Genomic DNA, 6,372 nt, shown 5'->3' with positions numbered 1-6,372 from the left:
TAAAGTTCATCTCTGAATAGCATTTCAAAAGGGTTGTTAGAAAATAACTCCCCGATTTTAAAGCAGTTTAGTCAGGGCGAGTGGGTGTGTTAAGCAGCAGTGCGTAAGTAAGCCTGCCCTGCCTCTAATTGGCACCAAGCTAGTTACTTTTAAGGTCTCTTTCTAGAATAAGAGTGACTTCTGTTTGTTGACACCTCAGATTTGGCTTTTGTTGATGCAGTACGTGTTTAAAGATAAGCCAACTGCCTTCTGAGGCTTCATCTTGCTAAGCAGGCTTTGAAAAATTCCTTCCTCTTTTTTCTCTTTGGGCCAGTTGGAATGAAACCATTATTGAACAAAACGTGTTTGAATTGCTCCTAGGAGCAAGTACTTGTTGGATATTTTGCTGCACTCCTGTTTTACTTGATGGGGCGTTAAATGTGGGATGTTAGGGAGCACTGTGCCACACACTAAAGAAGTGAGAGAAATGGCCAGTGAAGGTGAACAGCTCATCACCCCAGGCCAGCTTGTGCCGCGTAAATGGCATGGCCGCTCTTCACTGGCTAGTTCCGGCTTTGGGAGTAGTGAGTGAAGGGGGACCCTTTGTTTCACACCGCTTCAGCCTTCAGACCTGCAAGAGCTTAAGTGGTGAGTTGGATTTTCCACCCACCCCCTGAAAGAGGAGGGCAGCTATGAAGTTATAGAGGTACAATTCTGAGAATTCAGGCCCTCCCTAGTATGTGAAATATCTGTTGAAAAAAAGTTCAGAGAAAGTGTGAGTTGTTGAAATCTGCTGCTTCTGAATACTAACATATCTAAGAGTATTTAATTTTTTAAAATAAAACTGCACTCCAAAGAAAAACCTTTTAAAGCAAAATTGCTGCCTAGAGTTAAAACTTTAATAAAAAATGACTTATCGCCAACCATTTATGCCAGAGCCAGGCAGGAGCGCTGGTACTCTTAGGGAGCAGGAAGGCTTAGGGGCTGCAGTTCCTCTGACTTCGCTGTTTTGGCTGGAGGCCAGCTGATCTGAAATGGAAGACTTACTCTACTGCGAAGGGATCTAAAAATAAATATTCTGCAAGTATATTCTGTCAAACCCAGTTTGGTAAAACCTTTCTGGCTCTAGGGTGTGGGGCGGCGATATTTTCTGGAAGTTAGTCAGTCTGAGAGTTTTTCCTTATTAAAACACTGGTTGGAGGAATGATGTTTTTAAGGCCCACCATGAGAAAGTGGTGGAGAGGATGAGCATCCAGTTTCGCTTTCATAGCAGAATTTCACTTCGCTGAGAGCTAAGTGTTTTGAAAATGTTTGTGCCTGCTGTCTTGGGTAAGGAGCGCAGTTCCTGATAAAAATACATTCATATGCCTTTTCTTCAAAACATTTTGTCAGGATACTGCAGAATTTTCCCTTCAACCCACGGTTCCTGTCACAAACTATTGTGGCTAAAATGTGGGATTCTTCCTTGCCCTTGGAAAGCTGGAATTTAACATGATCACATGTAGTTTCTGCTCTTTCCCTTCTAGATATTTGTCTTAAACATGAATGAGAAAACATCTCAGTCCTCTTGGCCGGGAGAAAGGAAGGCCAAAGAAGGTTGGAGAGTGTGTATGTGTTGGGGCTGTGGCTTTGGTCTGCTGACAAGTCGAATGGATGGATTGCGTAGAGGTACAATTGTGTAGGGAATTGTGTGTACACGGGCTTGTGTGTCAAGGCTGTTTCAGGAAATAAGGTCAGGGTTCATGAGAATGAAGCACTTTCTTTGTTAATGGAAAGTTCGCCTCAAAATTACGGGGCAACACTGAAATCATATGATGCGTTGAAGGAGCTCCGAGGACCTTCTTCCACTGTAGCTCTGGGTATGACAGGCACTTGCCCTCTCTTGAATTGCGTAAGTTCCCTGTCATGTGGTCATCACCTCCCCATGGTGACTCAAGGTTATGATGTTTTCCCTCTGAAAATGAAGAACCCGGAGGGAAGCCAGTGGGGATGAGGAGGGTAAGCAAAAAGCGTAGATGTCCGGGACCAGATCCTAAAATGAGTCGCTGGCTCACGTGGCCCAAGTGACAGCACCTGCTCCTTTTCTGTGACATAAGCAGTAGAGTGACATACCAAGTTCTCCAGCCAAGGCAGCCTTTGGGGAGCCTGGTGAGGGGTGTGGGGTGTGGACAGTGAATCTGCCCAGGTCACATAGGGTCAGCAGCTTTTGTCTTTAGCTGGGTGTTTTGGGTCTAGAAGGGCCAGAAGATGCTTTTCTCTGCCCTTGACAGACAGGGAAAGGAGTGTGGGAATTTGGGGAGCAGAAGTTGATGGCATTCCCTCTGTTGGTGGAAACAAAGAGCCATTTCTCCTTGAGACTGTGTGCCAAATGAAACTGCCTGTGGCTCTTGGCACAAGCTGTGGCTCCTAGATCAGCTGGTGTTCCTCCAGAGCTGGCGCCGGTTTGAGTAGGAGGGAGGGGTGAGGGATGGCGGAAAGGAGAACAGAGGGCGGTAGTGATTTCTGGGGGACCATGGCGGGGGTGCTGACCTTTCACAGCTTTCCTGACCAGTCGCCTTTTCCACTTTGGTCCCTCTGTCAGCCTTGCCTTGGGGACGTTAAAAAGTGAGTAGACAGTTGCTAGATGAGGTGATAACTCCCCATAAGGGGAGCCCCCGCCCAGGGACTGATTTTACTCCGGGACAATGACAAAGGGAGTCAATGTCATCAGAGGACACACGAGAATCCTAGAAGCTCATCCTGACTAAGCACAACTCCAAATTGAATATCGTAGCAAGCGCTTAAGGTTCACACCTCCAACTCACACCTAATACTGACGTTTTCCTTTGCAGTTTACCAGAATTTACACGGCAGGCACTGGGGACTGCCAGAGCTCATGCTAAGCACTGGCTTTATCACAGAGTCACTTCCTGGTCTTCTCTATCACCCTTTCCTAGAGTCTTAATAAGTAGCAAACTGGTACTTGCTGGAAATTTTAGCATCTCTTTTCCCTGCTTCTGCCTGCCCTCTGGACATAATACTAAGAAGATTTGGGAGAGGGGCAGCAAAGAGGAGAAGCTTTGGAAGATTCACTGCTAAACATCAGGTGGCTGATGCGATCACAGTGGCCCTGCGATCCCACCTCCCATTTCTCCCTCTTCTGACCAATCTGTTTGGTTCACTTGTCCTTTTATTTGTTTTCATTCAATCACGAAATATATGTGAATACACTCTTAATTCTGGGCCAGCTGCTGAGCTTAATTGCGGAACAAGACACGGTATCTGCCCTCTCGGAGTGTACAAGCATGCAGGGAGGACGTATTTAACAGATATGTGATTTGTTCCAGACGTCTTTAGGAGAAACTCTCAACTCCTGTGCTGCCACACCAGGGAGAAGGTAGACTGAGTCTGTCCAGAAGCTCCAGAGGAAGGATAGAACTGCTCTGAGATGTGTGATTCTGTGTCCCCTTCCCTTTATTAATGGAAGAGGTGACAGGAACAGCTTTGGATCAGGGAGGGGGCATGAGCATCTGCCCCACTCACTAGTTTTGCGAACCAAGCCAATCACTTAGTCTGTGTCTTGGTTTCCCCATCATCAAACAGCGATTCTGTTACCTCCCTTCCTCCTCAGCATGCTTGTGAGCATCACATGAGTTGGCTGTGAAAGCACTTTTAGAAGCATGGAACTCTGTGGATATTTAATATTTTCAAGAGCATCACTTGCAAGAGCGTGGCTGGGCATTGTCTCTATTTGAATCTACTCTATGCTTGGAGGCCTAACTCAGCTCTACGTGCTCTGAAAATTTGTTAACTGCCAAGCTCAAAGTTCATTGTCCTAACTCTGAGCTTCTGTGACATTTCAGGGACCACTCATTTAGCAATAATTGTTTGGAAGTCTCTTGTTCGGTTGTCTCGAACTTTTATTAAGTGTTCCATGTGGTTTCCCTCTAAGATGCAAGATTCTTGAAGCCAGGGGCTGCCTTTAGCACACCCGAGGCACTGGCAGATTCAGCGTCTGGGGAGGGCCCTCTGTGTGGTTCATAGATGGTGCCTTCCTGCTGTGTCCTGGTGGAAGGAATGAATTCTGGTCTTTCAGCCCCTTCTAAGTGTCCTAATCCCATGCATGAGGAACCACCCCATGACCTCACCCCTTCCAAAGGCCCCACCTCCAAATACCATCACCCTGGGGGCTAGGATTTCAGCACACACATTTTAGGGGAAGACAAACATTGAGACTAATACATTGGTTTAGAATGATCTGTTTACATCCCAGATTTATGAGACCTCCTTGAGATTAGTAATAATGACGTACTTTTTTTTTCATTCCCCCAGTGTCAAGCACATCTCCTAGCCCATGTGGGCTCTGCATGAATATTGGTTGAATATGGGAAGGCCTGGTTCAGCATTAAGACGCCTCCACTGACAAGTAATAGAGTCGTTCTGAAGCAAGCTTGCTTATAGGAGACTTTATTATAGGATGCAGGGGTGAGGCTGAGAACCTAAAGAAGGAGGGCTTGGAATCTGGGATGGGACTAAAGAGACCCTGGACCCTCTCGTCCTCTTATCTATGATCCACATTGTGTGTGGGCTCTGTCTGGAGTCTGTGTCTCTGCAGTCTGGATCGCTCTGGTAGAAGATGTCCCACCCTAAGACACTAAATGTGTATGTTACAGGTCCAGCCTCTGGAGACAGAGTCTCATGGCCCAATTCCTAAATCCATGGGAAAGAGGCTGTGGTCTGGCCTGGGGTTTGGGCTGCCTGTGGGCCATTCACGTAGAGCTGAGTGGGTGGAGGCATCCCACAGCAGATGCAGGGCCACCAGGAGCCTCCCTTGTGTCTACTGCAGCGCAGGGAGTGGTGAGCAAGGGGCTTGGTGGACGGGTCCACTGTGAACTGCGAAGAGACTCTCAAAGACTATCTGCTCCACTTAGATCTGTTGACCAGATAAGTGCCCTCAGAAGTGCCAGGGGGCAACAAGAAGCCTTCTGCCTCCACTAAGTCTCAGTGACTTTTCCTGCACCACTTCTTTCTGGTTTCTGCCAGCCAGTCTGTAGGTGGACAGCCAGCCCTTTCCGATGGGGGCTGGCAGAGGGGTAATATCACACCAGCAGCCTTGGTGAACTCATTCACGTGGCCAGGTGCTTCCTTTGTGAACTTTCATACCACGTCTAATTCAGTCCGAAAGTCTACAGGAAGTCGACTTTGCCCGGCTCCTTGCCCTCCACCTGGGTCAACTCGGGGGCTTCGCTGGCAGCAGCTGTGTTTGTCTCTGATTGCTCAGGAGGGTGTATAGTTTACCCGCAGGGTGTCCAACATCTGGGTGCCTAGACCAAGTTGGGCTGTGGCCAGACTGGGTGGCAGTTGAGTGAATACAGCCAGTTAGGGGAGGCAGCTGCTAAGGCTGACTGATTTTCAGATCATACAGAAGGCATGTCCGGACCCGAGGAATGTCAGAGCTGGAGGAGAGCTTGCATATCACCCCATATACAGATAAGAGAAGTGAGGTTCCAGGTGGTCTAGTGAGTTATTTATACAAGGTCACAGTAGCTGAGCAAGCTCTGGAACCCAGGCATCCCAGCTACCTGTCCAGAGTATATTTCACCAAGCTGCTCCCTCATTCGGAAACACTGACCCATCTTTCTCTGAACCTTAAAATCTCTCCATCTGGGCAAAACATTCCAGAGAGGCAGAATCTGCTTGGACCCATTGCTGGCTGGCTGGCTGGGTAACTCAGCACCATGTCCTTATCTGCACCCCAGGGGAGGGGATGAGAGTAAGAGCTCCCACTTCACAGAGTGGGTAGAACGATGAGCTACAGAAACAGATATGAAATCCTTAGACCAGTGTCTGGCACAGAAGTTGGTAAATACTAGGTATTATAGTTTTACAAGTGTTTTAATGTACATTCTCCTCAGAGAGTGGCACCGTGATGCAGAGTCTTACCAAAGACTAAGATTCCTAGAGCACACTGCTTCCTGAGAAAAGGTTTTTAGGAGAGTGGAGTCCCATTGCAGACTCTTTAGGGCATTGCATTGGAACAGGGCCTCTCAAACTTGAATGTGCACTGGGAGCCCCTGGGGTCTTGGTGAACTGCAGATTCTGTCTGTAGGTCGGGGGTGGGCATGACTGTCTGCATTTCTAACAAGTTCCGTGACGATGCTGATGCTGCTGGTCCAGGCGGACCATGGTTTGAGTAGCAAGGGCCCAGGGAATGTAGATTTCACCTAATGATGAAAGGTTTAATGCTGATTGCAAAAGAAAGAAATATGCCACTTGCCTGTGCCTTTTTTTCATTTTTAAACTACTCTGACCTCGTTTCTAAGCTATTGCTAAAGTTTGTAAAACACTTCATCAAACCCGGAATAAAATCTCGGTACTGAAATATGAATGTTTTCCACAAATTGTTCCTTTTCC

The sequence above is a fragment of the Theropithecus gelada genome, chromosome 4 (genome assembly GCF_003255815.1).
Source record: "Theropithecus gelada isolate Dixy chromosome 4, Tgel_1.0, whole genome shotgun sequence".
Classification (NCBI taxonomy): domain Eukaryota; kingdom Metazoa; phylum Chordata; class Mammalia; order Primates; family Cercopithecidae; genus Theropithecus; species Theropithecus gelada.
Note: the sequence above shows the minus strand (reverse complement) of the source record.